Genomic DNA, 18,952 nt, shown 5'->3' on the forward strand with positions numbered 1-18,952 from the left:
TCGCCCCACCCCCAAAAAAGCTTGCATCTGACCACTTCCCCTGCCAACTAGCATGGTGTTACAGCTTGGATATGAGATGGCCCTCAAAAGCTCCTGTGTTGATGTGGGAATGTTCAGGGGTGAAATGATTAGATTATAAGAACTGTAACCTACTCAGAGGATTAGGATTAATAATTTGAAAAGGCTAATTGGGTGGTAACAGTAAGCAGGTGGGACACGACTGGAGGAGGTGGGTCGCTGGGGACACACTGTGGAGATCATACATCTTGTCCCCCGGCTCCCTCCTTCTCTCTGCTTCCTGGCTGCCATGTCCTGAGCAGCTTGCCTCTGACACTCCCTTCAGCATGATGCTCCTCTGCCTCACCTCGGGCCCAGAGGATGAAGCTGGATGACCATGATCTGAAACCTCTGAGCCCCAAATAAACTTTTCCTCCACTGAGTTCTTCTTGTCGAGTGTCTTGGTCACAGTGATGAAAAGCTAGCTAACACAGATGCCTATTGTTAAAAAAAAAATTAAACAGAAAATAACCAGTATTGGCATGGATGTGGAGAAATAGGAACCCTGGCACACTGCAGGTGGAACGTGAAATGATGCAGCAGATGCAGGAGTGTTTGGTGGTTCCTCAAAAAGCTAAACACAGAACTACCATTTGATCCAGCAACTCCACTTCTAGGTTTATACCCAAAAGAACTGAAAGCAGGGACTCAACAGATGCTGGGACATTCACATTCACAGCAGCATCATTCACATAGTCAAAGGTAGAGACAACCCCAAATGTCCACCAATGTACAAGGCACAGCACAGGCAAGAGAACATCAGACAGGAGGCTACAGAGGAAGTCTAGACTTGCTGAAGGCCTGCCGAAGACTTTCAGTTAGCCAAGGCTCTTAATTTTCTTGTTTTATGAGTAAACTGAGGACCAGAGACATTATGAGCACCTTGTGATCTCCAGGTGAAAGAGCAGGGACTCAAACATCACATCAGTCTGGCCCCAGCCCTCTCAGGCTAGTGTAGAGGATCGCACATTGTAGTCCCCTAGGATCTTAAACAGGGCCTGTGGGGGAGATCAGAGACGGGGCTGGCCATGGGTGATTCTGATGCACACCCAGTGTTGAGGAGCCCCTGCTCTGTAATGTACACTCTCAGACCCCCCCGTGGTCCGCTCACTTGATTTGCAAACATGGAAATCAGAGATCCAGAGAGTTCTCTGCTGCACTCTGTAACCCACCACTGGATACCAGCCCAGGGAAAATGCTAAGTGATTCTTTCATGTGAACGGCATCCAGGTCCTGTGCTCACCGGCCCTTTGATGGTGTGAGCTCCCTCCCCAGGCCTCCACAGAAGAGCCTTTGATTCCAGGCACAGGGCCCAGGCCGTGTGCACCAGGGATCTGTCTTCCACCAAGCAAGTGGGTAGAGGCGGGGAAAGCAAGCCAAGGGGACAGGCTCCAGGCGACAGGGCCACACCTGGGGAGCAAGGAAGAAGACCTAGTGCTTTGATGTCTGCTTTTCCAGCCAGCTCAAGTGTCTGCAAAGTCCGTTCTGCACTTCTGCCAATAAAAGACTATTTCTCCTCTCCAGTTCTCACTAGATTCTGAAGAGACAGGGAAAGGCATCCAGACCCAAAGATGAGTGTAGGAGAGAGAAAGAGAATACTAGTAGAGATGTGTCTAGCTGCTCAGCCAGATGGCATGATGCTTCACATGGACCTAGAACCGAATCCCTGTTAAGCAACTTGTCTGTGTAACAATTTCTCTAAAGCTTGATTTAGCCATAAAGTGGGGGGAAAAGTGTTGCAGAGATTAAAAAGAGGTAATATGTGCAAAATTTGAACTATACCTGGCAATTGATAAGCACTGATACATATTATTGCCTCAACTATGAACATACTCCATTGTCTCTGTCAAATATCCTGTTCCAGGGTAACCCCCTCTGAAGACACCCAGGCTCTTCGTCACTCTCAGCTTGTGGTTCTCAGGGTGGGGGGCAGATTTTACTTTCTTGTCACTCCACCTGCGCCTACATTTAGCAATGTCTTGAGACATCATTGGCTGCCACAACCTAAACTTGAAGGGTGCTACTGGCATCGAGTGGGTAATGGCCAGGGATGCTGCAAGCACCCTCCACAGTGCAGAAGCTCCCTGCAACAGCACATTATCCAGCTCAACATGGCAATAGTTCCAGGGAGGGAATCCTGTTCTCGATTCTCAGGGAAGCTCTCCTTGGAACCGGCCCTGGTTCATTCTCCTGACATGACAGAACCCGCCCTTGCTTCTGCACATCTCTCTGGCTTCATGGGAGTGGTAGGAGCAATTTATTTCCTATAATTTAATAAATAAGTTGAAAACACAGGACTAAAATGAAAGATCAGTAGTGTTTTAGGTCACAATACTCAAACTTTAATGAGCATCTTGGTAAAATCCAGATGCTGGTCTCATACCCAGTGTTGTGGTTTGAATCTGAAATATCCCCCCACAGTTCTGCTCTAAGGGCTTGGTCACCGGCCTGTGGTACTATTAGAAGGTGGTGTAAGCTTTGGGAGACAGAGCCTCATTGGAGGAAGTAGGTCACTGGGGCTGGAGGCATATTTTATTCCTGCCCCCTGCTCGCTTCTCCTCCTTCTCTCTTTCTCCTTCCTGGCTGCTGTGAGGTGAGCAGCCTTGCTCTGGTCTGCACCCTCCTCATGATGTTCTCTGCCTCACCTCAGGCCCAGGATCAATGGAGCCAAGTGAACACGAACCAAAACCTCTGAAACTGTGAGCTAAAATAAATCTTTTCTCCTCTAAATTGATTTTCTCAAGCATTTTGTCACAGCAACAGAAAGCAGACTAACATACCCAGCGATTCTTATTCAGCAGGCTTGAGAGGGTGCCTACCAACCTGCCTCTGTGTGTGTGTGTGTGTGTGTGTGTATTACTAAAGATTGAAGGCAACAGGGCTCTACCACAGAGTTATTACAGGCAGGCACCACCACTCCTGACCAACTTGATGCTGTTGACCCAGGTCCCAGAAAGACCAGTTGACCAACCAAATCAGAAAGAAAAAAACCTGAAAAGGCTCCCAGTGTCAGGCGAGGAACTCCATGGCTAGTCCCCTTGTTGGATGGTGAGGCAAAGAACCTCAATTAGACCTTATGTCAAGGTTCAAGAATGAGGTCATTTCCTCCTTGTGCTATTTGAACAATTCTCTCAAAGTCAGAACATGTCACAGGGTCTTGGAGCCTGTGGATTCAAGAGCAAAGGGTTTCTTTTTACCATTAAAACCTTTAAATTCTATTATACTTAAAATAACCAGCAGTCCCTCTTTGCCCTCCATCTCTTTCCACTAAGCCACCGCTCACGGTGCCACACGGCATGGCAGGTGTGTGCATTCTCTCAGCCCACCACTGGAACCATTAAGCAACTGCCCGCATCTTCCAGGAAGATTCAAAGGTAAAGGAATGGGACAGATGAGGGAGAGTGTGTTGCAAACATTTCAAACATGCTACCTGTTTTCCTCTGGTGTTGCTTTCATCTTTGGGTAGGTCCATTTAGACAGTTCTGATGTCTTGGGAAGATGCTACTTTTCCTAATTGCCTTAAAAACTAATATGACAATGAGCACAAAAATCATAGCAGATCACTAAGAAAGACAACACTATAGCACATCTTGTGACCACTCTGCTATTGCACCAGACTGCGCAATTCAAATGAAAAAGGAGGCAAGAGTTGGGGGTCTTTACAGAACCTCATTCAGTATACACATGACTCACTTCAGACAGGCCCCCAGTTACAGCTAACATCTTACCAGTGGGTAAACACAGGGACAACAGAACATCTCTCTTGTCTGCTGTGTTTACCCACTGCAGTTAAATTAAAGAAGGAGCTATTGGTCTCAGCACATCTTCCCTTCTAAAACAATCTCCAGGAGGCAGGGATTACATCTGTCTTTTCCTGTATTCTCAGCAGGTACCTATGCAACTAACTCAGCTAGAGAAAAATACCCAACCATGCTGACTGGCCTTGCTTTAAAGTCAGGACACCAACCTCAGCTGGGCTTCCGTATTTCCCAGCAACCACAGTGCATGTCCCTGGTCCACATGTGGTCTCCCTCCCTTCACATCTCTCTCATGCCTGCTCCTGTCATCCCGCCCCAACACCCCCTTCCCCCCTTTGATAGCTGTGTTTCCAACCTCACTGAGCATATCAGAACTTCCTCAGGCCTCACCACCTCTGCCCACCTCCAGCATCTGAGCCTGGGTACCCCAAGATCTCTGTCACTCCAGATGGCTGCCCACACTGCCTTTAAGACCGGCCCTGCCCTGCACATCCCAGCCACTCACCCTACTCACACGTTGCCCACCCTGCACACTAACACATCCCCATGGCCGACAACCATACTATTATTTCTCTCTGATGCCACTTCCCCACCCATATCCCAGTCCACTTCCCTGCTCCCCTTTGCAGCAACACCTCTCGGATGGATTGGACTGCCTCTCATCACTGATGACAGCTCCGCTCTTCCACTCTCTCTTAACCCCACTCAGGCAGGTTTCTGTCCTTCTCCTCTCATCCCTGCTCCCTGCTCCCAGTGGAACTGCTCTTAGCCAAGTCCAGACAAGACAGGTGTGGCCTCCTTACTCATGGGCAATCTCTAGAGAGCACTGAACCAATCATTACCTGGGTGACGGGGACAACAAAGGAGAGGCACAAGTGCCCTCCAGCCTCTACAGGAGGACCTCCTGGGAGGGTAGAGGGAACCGCATAGGCCAGGCACAGAGGAGCAAAGGCTCATACTACAGCAGTCGGGAGTGGCCTGGTCTGGCTCCTGAGAGGGAGAGCGATGTAAAGTAAAGCAGGAGATAGGCAGGGGTCAGACCAGGAAAGGACTCGTATGATGCTAAAGTGATGTGTTTGATATTAAGGACAATAAGGTGCCACTAAAGAATTCCATAGGATCAGATTTAGAATGACAGAGCCAGGTGCAGTGGCACATGCCTGTAATCCCAGGAGCTCGGGAGGCTGAGAGAGGAGGATCACGAGTTCAAAGCCAGCCTCAGCAAAAGTGAGGCCCTAAGCAACTCAACGAGACCCTGTCTCTAAATAAAATACAAAATAGGGCTGAGGATGTGGCTCAGTGATCCAGTGCCCCTGAGTACATGTCCCCCCCCCCAAAAAAAAAAATTTAGAATGACAGATAGGAAAGCCTTGGGGAAGAGGAGCTAGAGTTACACAGTGGGCTGAACCTGGAGACAGGCTGGGTATGCTCCATGGGCCCCCCACAGATACACATACTCCCTCCTTTCTCACACTGCGATGTGCCCCAGGAGAACAGCTGGGATAGGCTGAATCCCTTGGGCCTCCTCTGGCTTTTGTTTGGGTTATTTCCAGTACCCAGAGTCTAGATTGGAATCGGAAGACAACTGGCAAGTTTCTTATCCACTGTGGGTCACAATTTTCTTGTTAATAGAAACAACAAAGGTGTCTCAAACACCATTCTGTGGTCTGGCACTGAGCTGCTTATATTGGAATTAGTTGAGAAGCCCTAAAATATGTGCACATGTCTGGAATTTTATACTGACGAGATAGGATTTCCTAACTCTGATTCATAGCTTCATGTCCTGGTGTGGGAATACAAGTTCTCATTAAAGAAAAAAAGATCCCTTGATATGAAAATTAATTTCTTAAATAGAATTTGTGTTAAAAGTTAAGTTGTGTGCCAGGTGCATGGTGGTACACACCTATAATCCCAGAAGCTCGGGAGGCTGAGGCAGGAGAATTTGAAGTTCAAAGCCAGCCTCAGCAGCAAGGTCCTAAGTAATTCACTGATACTCTGTCTGTAAAGAAAATATAAAAAATGGCTGGGGATATGGCTCAGTGGTTGATAGCTCCTGGGTTCAATCTTCAACCCCAACCCCTAATCCCCCAAAAAACAGTTGTCACAGGATGATGTTGTCAGCCTTGACCAATAGCATGCAAGACTAGTTGACCAAACTAAATGATTAGGGGAAAAGATGACAAGAATGGTTTTATTTTGGTTTTAAGAAATTGTCAGATCAATACTGTTCTGCCTCCAGTCTGCTCCTGAAAATCCATGGCAACTAGTGAAGTGGCCGCACATACACACAGGTTAACCATCCCTAACGGGAAAATCCTCTGAAATCCTCCCAAATCTGAACTCTTTGACTGACGATATGACACTACAAGTAGAAAATTCCATACATGTCTTCATGTGGTGGGTCACACTCCAAAGACAGCATATTAAAAATATTGTACAAAATGACTTTCAGACCATGTGTGCAGGTTTATATGATAAATGGATAAATTTTAAATTGAGACTTGGGTCCCTTCCCCAGATATATCATGATGTATATGCAAATATTAAAAGATCTGAAAAGAATTCCAAATCTAAAAGACTTCCAGTCCCAAGAATTTCCAATAAAGAATACTTGGCCTGTATGAGATTGAGCTGCCAATTACTTAACATTTTACCCAAAACAAAAAAAATAAAAATAAAATAAAACAGGGGGTAGGCAGTGTAGCTCAGTGAGAGAGAGCCCATATATGTGATGTCCTTCACAGATAACTTTTTGGAGGGTGGGAGGAGGGGACTGGGGATTGAACCTAGAGACACTTTACCACTGAGCCACATTTCCAGCCCTTTTTTAATTTTTTATTTTAAGATGGAGCCTTGCTGAGTTGCTTAGGGCCTTGCAAAATTGCTTAGGCCAGCCTCAAACTTGTAATCCTCTTGCCTTGGCCTCCCCAGCTGCTGGGATTACAGGTGTGTGCCTCCATGCTGGGTGACAGATAATTGTTTGATAGCATAAGCTAGTTTAGAATGGGATCTCTCCACTGTTCCCTGTTGGCTTCCTGGTTCCTTCTGTGCTATCTTACTTCCTTCTTCAAAGCCTCTTCAAATAACACAAAACTGGTCTCTGGGAGGAGGGGTGAGAAGTATTTTTAAGTACAGGAATCAGTTCCCCGGGACAACACAGGGAGAATGTCAGCCAGCCTCTGTGGCAGACATGTGAGGGGGCTCGCAGGTAGTTTGGAATCAACAGCCACCCTTATATTTCCTAGTTGGGCATATGGGGAGACAACAACTTATTCTTTTGGAGTCTCAGTTCTCTTACCTGTAAAACAAACAAACAAAAACTATACCCAAGCATCATGTGAGACCCAAATGAAAATGCATGTAAGGCGTTTAGACTATCCCTCTACAAACATTACTAGGCAGCCATTGCAAGGCTAAGGCCGGGTTAACCAGGGGCAAAGGAGTCCTAGGTCTTTTTCCTTAACTTGGCCCTCAGAGCCCCTTCAGGTTCTCTAAGGTGCATTTGAGAAGAGCAAACATACTTGCAATTTCTGATTCAGGATAACTCCAGTTTATCTGTTCATGTTGCTCCCATCTTATACGAGTATTGAAACTAGAATTAGGTTAGAGTTATCAAAATGGATAATACACTGCACTATGGGCAGATTGAACATCCTGCTCATTAATTATTCAGTTTTGATTTCCTTTTGAGCAAAGGTTTTTTGTGGGAAAGAGGTGTGCATACATTATATATTGCTATAAATATGTGCATGCTCATTAACGTCTCTGCTTCTAAATGAGAAACTGTAAGATCAAAAGTGTTGGTCCCTCTAAAAGAAGATAAAAATTAAAAACAGGACCGAAACTGGTCAATATTGAGGAAGTAGAAAAAAAATAATTTTTGCCCTCATTATCTGAATTATTAAAGATCACTATCACCTTTTTCTCCCCTAATAAGCAATTCATCTATTGCAATAAAGACAGTTACTGGTTGAACTTCAGCAACCCAAGGTTTAAGGCAGGAGCTAGCATATACCTCTGCAGCAATTTTTAAAAATAAATAAATAAAACTAAACTAAACTAAACAAAACAGGAGACCCAGACCCTCAGAGGGTCATGCTGCACCTTGGGGGTATCTGGGGGAAAGAACTAAGAAGAGAAGCCCCAGACACTGCTGCTGGTTTAGGCCTGAATTAAAGTAAAAAACCAAGGGAAATTAAACTAAAGTAAAAAACCCAAGCCTCCTGAGAGGTGCTGCTTCCTCTGTGCCGTTCTCCTCAGGGATTTCTTCCTTCTTCCCTCTCTTGTCTGACCTGACAAAGACTCTCACCATGGTGCTCAGTGGCAACCAAATCTTCCTCCCTTTAGCAACCGCAGGCCAAGAACTAAAATGAAAAAAACGTTTGGCAGGGAGGGGTACTTGCTGCCTTCTCTTCCCCCAAATTACAAAACTCATTCTTTTCAAGGTTGTTGCAACCACAATATTTCTGCCTTAAATAGGGAGAAAAAGTTAAAAATGTAATAGTACAGTATTCATTCACGACACCATAAACCTCCTTCAAGTTTCCCATTAGAGATGGCATCGTTAAGGTGTCCAATCTAGCACAGACTCCAGCTCCAAGAGGTTTCTGCACATGTTTTCATTCCTGCAAAGTCTGTTTAAGTCACTATGGATAATCCAAAGCAGTTTTTTTTTTTTTATTCAATGCACAATTTAGGGATTGGTTTTCTGATTTTCACTTGACGCATACAATTCCAAGTAATTTTAATAAGTTGCCTTAGCAGAATAGAATTGTTCCTTTGCCTTTTGGCAAACATATATGAGCCCCTTCCATGTGCCATATTTTCTATAAGACACCAAGTTGGGAATGGGCTACATCCCTCTCTCAGGAGACTCACTACTAGTAAATTTCTCAAACTGGTAACTCTTGGGTTACAGTCAACAGAGGGATTTTTTTTTTTTTTAATTGACGGAACAGTTAAAATTAGAAGTGTTCAAGTTAAAGAACAAAACCCATATATAGCTTCTAAAAACAACAGGCCATCTCACTTTCCTACATAGCAACTTTCTACTAGAGCTAAACACCCCTTCCTTTATTCAGCTCCCAGGGTCCCCCACCCCCTACACACATATGCACTCAGCATCAACGCTCTGTCTAAGACCTGCCCGGCCTCCACTCTGGGGCACAACCAGGGCAAACTTACCAATTGGACACTGTGTCAAAAGCCCAGGATATGTTATTTCAAAAGAAAAATAATTAATAATAATGAATCCAGACTGTATCATATCTTCTTTATACTAACATGGTTGTAAAAAATTTTTTTAATGTATTTTTATGGAGGAAGGGGCCCACCAAAGTAAAAGTCATAATGTAACCCAGAGTGTAACTGAATTAGACCCCTCCTTTACTTAGAAAATTGGTATTTGAAAGGGAGAGAAGCTGTCATTTTTTTTAATATTTATTTTTTTGTAGTTGTACACAATACTTTTATCTTATTTATTTATTCATATGTGGTGCTGAGGATTGAACTCAGGGCCTTGCACATGCGAGGCGAGTGTTCTACCACTGAGCCATAACCCCAGCTCGAGAAGTTATCATTTATTGTGTCTTTTTAGAAAGAGCTATCATCATTTCTAGTTGATATGGGGAAGCTCTTCTTTTCACAAGGTGACAGCTAATAAATGTAGATTGGTAAGGAGAAATCAGCTCTCTGCTGGGCCTAATGCTGGGCCACATACATTTCCCACCCTCTCTGTAGGACCCAGGCACTCATTACCCTGACTGCTGGGATTGTTGAGGCCTAAGAGTTCAGAGCTGAGTCTCTCCCCAGAAATCTCCTTCCGTAGAAGGAAGCTGCCCAGCCTAACTGGGGCTCCTTCCCTGAGGGCAGCCTGCCTCCTCTGACTTAGCTGATAAAGGGGTAAGAGACTTGGGCTTCGCCTCAGTCAGGATATCTTAAAGCACCATTCAGTTCCACAGCTGCCTGCTATATAAACTGAGGCCTCTGTTGCAAATACATTGTATTCAACTTCTCTTCTCTGCCTAGTTCTGCTTCCCTTATTCTCTCACAATTTTACCAAGCACACTCCTTGATAAATCAGTATAGAAATCTGTATTTCACAATCTGTTTCCCAGAGAGCCCAACCTGGAATCAATAATGGAATCAGGTAAGAATCATCAATAGATACTGCTTTGGGTTAAACTGTATCCCTGGCAAATTCAGAGGTTGAAGTCCTACCCTCAATCCCTATGAAGGTGACCTTGGTTGGAGATAGGATCTTTATAAAGGTAACCAAGTTTAAATGAGGTCATGGGAGTAGAGGATTAATTAATATGATTGGTGTCCTTATTAAAAAAAAAAAAGGACATTTGGACACAGAAACATAGAGAGGAAAGATAATGTGAAGAGACACAGTATGACTGACCATGACCATCCACAAGCCATGGAAAAAATTCTGAAACAGATTCTTCCCTCATGGACCTCAGAAGGAAGCAATCTTGCAGGCAAAGCTTAATTTTTGTAATTCTAGCTTCCAGAACACAAGACAATAAATTTCTGTTGTTTAAGCCAGACAGACTGTGGTACTTTATTATGGCCAGCAAACTCATACCAACACTAAACATATTCTTGGGAAACATCAACACCCCAACCCCATTGCTTACCAACCACAAAGGGAAAAAAGAATTTCTCAAGGGAAAATCTGACAGCTGCCACTTCACCAAGAGATGAAACATAGCATCAGAAAGAGGACAACTTGAGAGCAGGCACCTTCTGATGTGAATATGGAGCAGACAGCAGCATCCTTGAACATTCTTGCCAAGTGTGCTTAACTTAAATCTAAACGCACATGTAGACTAACTCCCCATTTAAAGAAAATAAGGGGAAAGTGGAAATAATCAAACCATCTGAAATGTGAACATTCTACAAAAAAACTGGACTGTCTCAGGAAGTCAATATCAAAGGCAAGGGGCTATTTCAAAGTCAATGAGAACAAGCAACAATTGAATTGGAATGGATGAACCTGGCTGAGTTCTGGTTCAAAAAAAGTCAATTATAAAAGATATTTTTGAGGATAACTGGAGAAACCAGATTTTAGACTCTGAAGTATGACTATGTCCTTACTTTGAGGAGATACATATGGAATTCATTAGGATAAAGAGCCATAACATCTGCAACTTACTTTCAAATAACTGTGATAAAAATTACAAATATAGTAAAAGTATTGAATCCAGTGATAGATGTGGGGATGTTCATTCTTTAAAAATCAATGTGTTTAAAATGTGCATAATAAGAGTTTGGAAAAACAGTGTCACTGAAAGACAATGCACAAATACTGTATTTCATCTGTCTTTTTTTTTTTTTCTTTTTGCATCACACATTAACACCGACCAGATGAACTTTAGAATTAGAACACAGATGACTGGCATGGGAAAGTACAGTTGTGGTTAACCGTCGCACTGTGCAGGCTTTCTAATGCCAAAGTGATTAAAGTTAAATATACACATACTTCCTTTCCTGCCCACAAACTGGCAAGCCTTAAAGTAAATGGGAAAGACAAAAGCAGATTTAAGAAAAGAAATAATGTAAAAATATTTGCATGTGACTATGTTTAGTTCTTCTCTCATCCTACTTCTTAGTTTCCTTGTTTGTGAAATGAGAACAAGACAAACCTGGGAGGGTTATTTTTAGTATTCAAGTTGAAGAATGTCAAGGTGGTATATAGATACCTAATAAATATCCTTTCAACTGCTCTTGTGCCTGTGAGTGGTAGGTCTCCAGTGGCAGCCAGAAGACCAGAAGTTAGACATTCTGGCCCCAGAGCAGACCTCCAGGCTGCGCTGGACTTGCTGCTGGCACTAAGAGCAAACTACACATTGTATTTTTTTCCTAATGAGCACAATAAAGGAAACTAAGAAATTTTCATCTTCTCCTATGCAAAGAAAACAGTTGGTGCTTTTTGTTTATATTTCAGATTGTGCACTCAATACCAATAGGATGAGAAGAGGTTTCCTGAGGATCAAACACAACACAAAAGAAAAATCAAGTAGGAACAGTTTCAGGGGATGGGGATGTAGCTCAGTGGTGGAGTACTTGCCTGGCATCATGCAAGGTCCTAGCTTTCATTCCCAGCACCTACCCTCTAAAAAAGTTACAGAATAAGGAGCTCAATTTTTTTCTAGTCATCTGTTAAGACCTTGTAATCTATGTTAAGATCTTGGAATTTCTTATTGCTTTAAAAAATAACCTTCCTGAATTTTAGAAATAAATTAATCTATTTCTCATGAACTGTAGATGACATCAGCCTCTCCTTGGAGCTAAAGGGCAAAGGCTTTTGATGTTTAGCATAAGACCTTGGATATGAACTCCACCCGAGCCCCCACACACACACACAGCCCTCCCTCTCAGCACTGCCAGCACCATCTTTCTGAGATAAGACCCACACCTGAGTTTATTTCCACGTCACCATCAGCTATTCACAAGCTCCTTCCTCCTGTCTTGCCAAACAAACAAAAAGAACAGTAGGGGTGGCATGGGTATATTTATTTATTTATTTTTCTTTGCCTTATTTTCACCGCTTTAGCTAATCCATGAAAATTATAAGTCATGATATCTTGTGAAAATTCAGCCATGGGAAGGATCATTTGATTTTGATCCCAGACCCAAGGGGAGTACTAATTCAAGTGACATGGAAAGTCATGGAAAATAAAAGGAAAAGCTGCCTGGGGGTTACCTCCTCACACTCCTGAGGCCCTCGAGTCTCTGTACCAGTAGGGTGGAGACTACATCCTTCCAGAAGGTTCTTAAACAGAGGCTCATGGAACTGTGTGGTACTTCCAGTTTATTACTAAACAATAACTGCAGATATTTTTATAACAAGACTAATAGGGACATTTCTGACTGGGCAAACTTGAGTCACCCAGACCCCAAGATCGAAAGAATATGTTTATTCTGCTTGTTAAAGACACAAGTGTTTACTTTTCTTAAATAGAGCCCTGTATTAAGAGTTATATTATACATTGCAACCTAGAACACACACAACTATTATTGAAATAAAACATTCATGGATGAACCTAGCCTAATTCCATCTTAAGACGGGGAGCCATCTCGTCACAAAGTCATGAAAAATTCATTTATGTTTTACTATAAATTACTGAGTTTTATAAACTTGTTTGGAATTCCTGTCTGTGCTCTGAACTCACCCATGCCTGGATCTCCTTGACCAGATAACAACCCTCCCTAAAACCTTAGTGGTGCCTAATAAATCCTGGCTCTCCATGACCAGATAACAACCCTCTCTGAAACCTCAGCAGCGCCTCGTAAATTCTTATGTTGGGGTCTGAATTTACTCCCTACCTTGAAATATCAAGCCATGTAGATCATTAATCTACTATCTGCCCTTGTATTATGTTTGCCAGAACCCTGCTAGCTGTAAGTTCCCAAGACACCCGCTTTGTAACTTTTTGTGCTATAAAAACCTTTTCTTCCCTGAGAGCTGGGCTGTGTTCGGGCGAGACAGCCGCTGGCCACGTCTCTTTGTGTACACAATATAAGCTTTAATTTGGTTTAAAATTGGAGTCGGTGGTTTTTTCTTTGCGTCCTTGTTCAACATTCATCAAACAGTACTTAATCCTTATTGTATGCAATGCACTACTGTTTTCTATTCTATTTTATTATGTTTTAAATATTGGTCATGATCCAAAAACTATAAAGTTTCATACCCACTGAGAATTCATAATCTGCAGTGTCAGACTCGCTGGATGGGACAAAGCCTACAATTCTTGGCACATTCCTGACACATACACCACCCTCTTCATGCCTGTTCCTTCCTGCCACAAAACAGTCTTGACTGGTCAAGAGAAAAGAACACCTTTTCCTTCTCCTCTACATTTTCTAACTTCTGAAGAGCACCTGTCAAATGCAACTTGAGCTCATCCTATGGAGTGGGACTGTCCCATCTCTAATGGATCAGGGTATCTTTTTCTTTATAATTGACATAGGATACCATAGAGACGTATCATAGAAAAGGCCACCCCATCTCACATCTTGAAGCTCTTGGATTCCCATACGGATGGGGAGAGATTTCCTCACCAGATTGACCCCTCAGATTTCTGAATTCATTTTCTTCTCACCCTCAGCTTCAAGTGTAACTCCAAATTGGACTATAAAACATGGGAATTGGGGGGCAACAGCGATGTGCAGTAGACAAGGTCACTGTAACACACAACTGTGGAGGAGGGCACTATCTGCGTTGCTCTGGAATAGTTCACTAAGAGATGCCAGTCTCAGGGGACACAGGGAGATTGCCTTTTGAGTTGCATTGCTGGCTCCCAGCCACTGAGATCAACATAAGTATTTCAAACGCTCCAGGAGGCAATGATCTTCACCATCTTTGAGTACACAGGCTGCACCCCTGGGATTCTGATCCACCAGTGACCCCCAGAGGCAGGTGCAGATCTATGCTTTGGGTTCCTTTTGGTTCTCTTAGTAGTGGTCTTTTCCTGTCTGCCCTTGGACACCCCAGTGATGGTCAGGCAAAATTATTTTCTGTCTTTGTAGCTGTATCCCTCACCAACGGGTGTTGCCCTGGCTCTAGACAGTCTCACTTTCCTCAGCCTCCCCTCTCAGGCCTGAACCTCTCAATGAGCAAGAGCAAATTCTCATCCTCTCTGTATTATTTTCCTGTCTTTAACTCTTCTACCAGGGAGGCCATTAAAGACTCACATCCTGAATGTACAGGTTGGATATTTGTCTATGTGTTCTTTTTGTTGTTGATGTTAAGTGAACACATTTTAGTTCTCACAATTCTTTCTTGACATTCATGTCCCCTGGTGTTATTAATTAAGGATCTCCTTGCAGAGAGTAGTCAGATGGCCCATCCAAGCAGCCATTCACAACTTGGATAGCATGTTAGAGTCACATGGGCATGGTGGTGTATATCTGTAATCCCAGCAATTTGGGAGGCTGAGACAGGAGGATGTCAAGGCCAGCTTCCTTAATTTATTGAGATTATATCTCAAAATGAAAAATAAAAAGGCCTGGAGGTGTAGCTCAGTGGTAGAGTGCCCCTGGGTTCAATCCCCAGTAACTCACACCCGCCCCCCAAAAAATCCTGGACAACTGTCAACCGAGGAGCCTCCAAGACCAGCTAAACCAAGAGCTCTGAGGATGGGACCCAGGAATGGTATTTTTAAACACTCTGGATGATTACAAAGTTATGACAAAATTGAACAACCATTGTTTATTATTCCCATTTACAACATGTCTCCATATTTAAGACATTTCAACCATTAGATCAGAGGCTCCAACTCCCAGAGTGAAGATACTTCCCCCCCGCCCACAGTCCAGGAAGGTCTCTTATGAAGGTCACTTCTAGAGCCAAGACTCATATCTCTAGGAAGCAATTGTTTAAGTCAAACCAAAGCCAGATATTCCCCAGCACAACACAAGTTGAGCATCTACACGAAGGACAGCTAACTTGTGCACCAGAGTTGGAAGCACTGGCCCCGGGAGGATTTTGTCTCTGATGGACAGACCCTCAGGACATCAGGATTAAAATGTCAAGCAAAAAGGATGATGAAGAGCCACAGGCTATAGTGACACAGCTCCCTGGAGGAGTGGGGAGGGCTGCAAAGGAGCTGTGACTTCTGACCTGGGGTTTTGAGAAGGAATGAGGATTTTCCAGACTGAGCAGAGGGAGAAAGGCATGGAAATGACTGGAGAAGGAATGGAAGCTCTGCGTGGCTGAGGTAGCCATGACTCTTTTCACCACCAATCCATTTCATGAGTGAGAAAACCTTCTTTGAGCCTCTAAAAGCTAAAATAGCAATACTCCAATTAAAGACTAAGCCACCAGGAGGTATCCCAAGGGTTTGTGGTTGTGGAGAAGGCAGAGGAATTTGTTTGGGGTTGGAGGAGTCTGTAGAGTTGCCCTGGAAGGAATGAGAGTCTGGACCTACAATGGTGAGGACCTCCAGGGGGAGGTCGGAGGGAGCGTGGAGGCTGGTCCAAGGTTGGAGGTTAGCAGGTGAATGCTGAGCACCAGACTAGGACACAGCCAGCTACCTCTTCTTGTATTTATATCTCATCTGATAAACGCAACTGTAAACTTACCAGACAAGGCATAAATCAAAAAGCAGCAACCAGCTCTGGATTTTTTCTCATTCCTACCACAACCAGCACACAGTTCTGCACCCCATAGGCCTAAGAAAATGCAATTGTCAATGGGATAGAAAACATTCTGGGAATTAATGAGAGAAGGTGAGAGGACATGTTTAAGACAGATCATTTTATGTGGTAGATATATGCAATGGAGTTTTATTCAGCCATAAAGAAGTATGAAATTACATCACTTGCAGGAAAATGATGGAATTGGACAGCATCCTGTTGAGTGAAATAAGTGACTCAGAAAGTCAAGGGTTGTACGTTTTCTTTCATATGTGGAAGTTAGAGAGACAGAATCAAAAAGGGACCTCACAGGCTGCGGATATAGTTCAGTGGTAGAGCACTAGCTTACCATGTACAAGGTATTGGGTTTGCTCCCTAGCACCTCAAACAACACAACACAAAGGGACCTAATGAATACAGAGGGAACCTAGTAGAGTTGAGGAAGGGGATAAGGGGGAGGGAGAAGGAGAGGAGAAAGGGAGCGTCTAGGGAATGCAATTGATCAAATTATGTGAATGCACAAATATGTCACAATCCCACTATTGTGTATAAGCAATACACCAAAAAAAGGAAAAAAATTAAACATATCATTATCTTGAACATGAAAGGAAGCAGAATATGTCATTGCAAAAATGTATCTTTTGCTGGACATGGTGTTGCATACCTGTAATTCCAGAGACTCTGGAGGCTGAGGCAGAAAGATCCCAAGTTTGAGGCCGGCCTCAGCAACTTAGTGAGACCCTGTATCAAAATAAGAAATAAAAAGGACTGGGGATGTAGCTCAGTGGTAAAGTAACCCTGGCTTCAATCTCTAGTACCAAAACATGTAATATGCATAAGGATCATTTTAAGCTGAAAATAATTGGAAGAAGCAGATACAAGAAAAACTCTCTGCCCTCCCTCTATTTGCCTAAAAGTAGATAACAAATTTACTATCAGCAAGGACAGAAGCTAATCTTCAGAGACAACTCTAGATCCTTTTCAGTCCAGAGAAGGCACCAGAAAATCTTTGTAATTAACCTCACCAATGTCCCTTAACTTCCATTAGTTCCCCCATGTACTCACATTCCCATAAGTTACTTTCCTAAAATGTACTGCTATTATCTATCTATCTATCTATCTATCTATCTATTTATTATTTTCAGGTGTTGTTGTTAAGATGCTACATAAGCTCCATTGTTAACCAACCCATCGAGTCACTCATCGCTCAGCGCTCCTGAGTGCATGCACCAAGTACCGTGTTAATAAATGGTTTTTTGTTTCTCTTTTTCAGTCAAATGACAGGACCCCCACCAGAGAATCTCCTAGCATAGAGGAAAATACAAACACAAAGAGCTCACCCTCTTAAAAAAGCTGCTACTACTAGAGAAGGCTCTTGATTATCAAAACAAGTCTAACCTTCCTGCGTGGGGTGCCTAGGAAGCCCTCAGACTCATCAACCACCAAACTAGATGCACCACCTGCTTATGATATTTCAGTGCATTTCATTTCCCTTTATTTTTAACTTCAACTGTGACCGATATGCAGAGGACCAACAGAGTCTGTCATTCTTAAGAGCAGAAACCTGGAGGTGGGAGTTTTGGCACATACAGCAGAATTCTCCCTGATGACTTTCCTGCTAGCCAGCTGGTTGTAGCTGGAAGCAGCAATTATTTTGCTTTTGTCAGGAATCCAAGGTGCTGAACACAGCTGCTGGGTCAAGGCCTGGCACAGATCCAGCCTGGCCAGGTCAGCTTTGAGGAGTCTACAGGGCCATGAGCACAGAGCAGGCCATCTGGAGAGAGCGCTGGATTCCTCCCCTCCTATCACAGTCCAGGGGTAACTCTCTCTGCAGCCTTCCTGCCTCAGGGCAATGAGATACTGTGAGCCCCTCCAGGTCAGGACTCAGGCTGTGAGACCCCAGAAAGCAACCTCTATCACAGTTGCAGCAATTGAGAGCATAATCCCAATCCAGGATGCAAAGGGCCATTCACCCATCCTGGCTCTGCCCTTGCTGCCTAGAAGAAGCAGAGCCCTTATTTTCCAAGTTTATTTGCACCCTACACAGAGCATGCCGAGTGTAATTCCCTTGAGGGTGGATTCTAGGATTTACAGCCCTGGATGGGAAGTCTTGTCACCTTCCACCTGCTGAGACAGTAGGAGCTGGAGAGAACTCAGACCTCTGAAATCAGCAGCCACGCAAATACAGGACCCAAGCAGGACTTCCCTCCCCAGAGGCAGAAAATGACTACAAGTCCCACTTTTTTCTCATTTATACAGTATACCCTTCATAAAAGGCAAGTTGTCACCTGTCTGAGTCAGACCACAGCACCTACAGAGGTTACTTCTTACAGACTGCATGATCCCAACCCTGTGTGTTGTAATTAGGTCCCTGTCCTTCTTCTTGCTTTCTTTCATCACCTTCACCTCTGCTCACATGACATTGTCTTCCATGGAGGAAGGGTCTTTTCTGTCTTCTGTTACTTGCAAAATCACCTGCTACCTTTACTTATGGATCCACCCCTCGGCTGTGTCTCTGTGCTGACTACCCACGTGCTCACTATATAACGAGCCCCGTCTTCTCACCACCAAGAATCCTTGCTGAAATTTCCCTGCCTGTCAGATCCTGCTCAAACCCAGGTCCTTGCTCGGCTCTGAGACAGCCCCTTTCTGATCACTGACAGCCATGTGAGCCTGGCACAGTCCCTGGGTCCCCACTCTAGGCAAAGACAGGAGGTGAAAATAACCTAGGAGAAGAGCTAAGGCAAAGAAATAGAAGTTGGTTTGCTAGAGAGGGGAGTGCCTCTAACCCTCTACCCCAGTGGAAGCAAATGCTATTTTGTCACCACCAATCTAGGAGAAAGGTGAGATGGAGCAGCAGTTCCCAAACACTGGCACGAATGTCGGAGATGATAACAGCTAACATTTATTAAGCATAATAATTCAGCACCAGACAGTGTTTTAAGGACTTTTTAAATACATTTAATCATCACAACAACCCTATGAGGAGT

General features: G+C 43.8%; 1 protein-coding gene across 1 annotated transcript in view; it reads right to left on the minus strand.

The window, feature by feature from the left end:
* Scd5 (stearoyl-CoA desaturase 5) overlaps positions 1-18,952 on the minus strand; it is a 147,577-nt gene that overhangs the window by 71,337 nt on the left and 57,288 nt on the right. The gene's annotated exons all lie outside the window — the stretch shown is intronic.

Source organism: Marmota flaviventris, chromosome 7, assembly GCF_047511675.1.
Source record: "Marmota flaviventris isolate mMarFla1 chromosome 7, mMarFla1.hap1, whole genome shotgun sequence".
Lineage (NCBI taxonomy): Eukaryota > Metazoa > Chordata > Mammalia > Rodentia > Sciuridae > Marmota > Marmota flaviventris.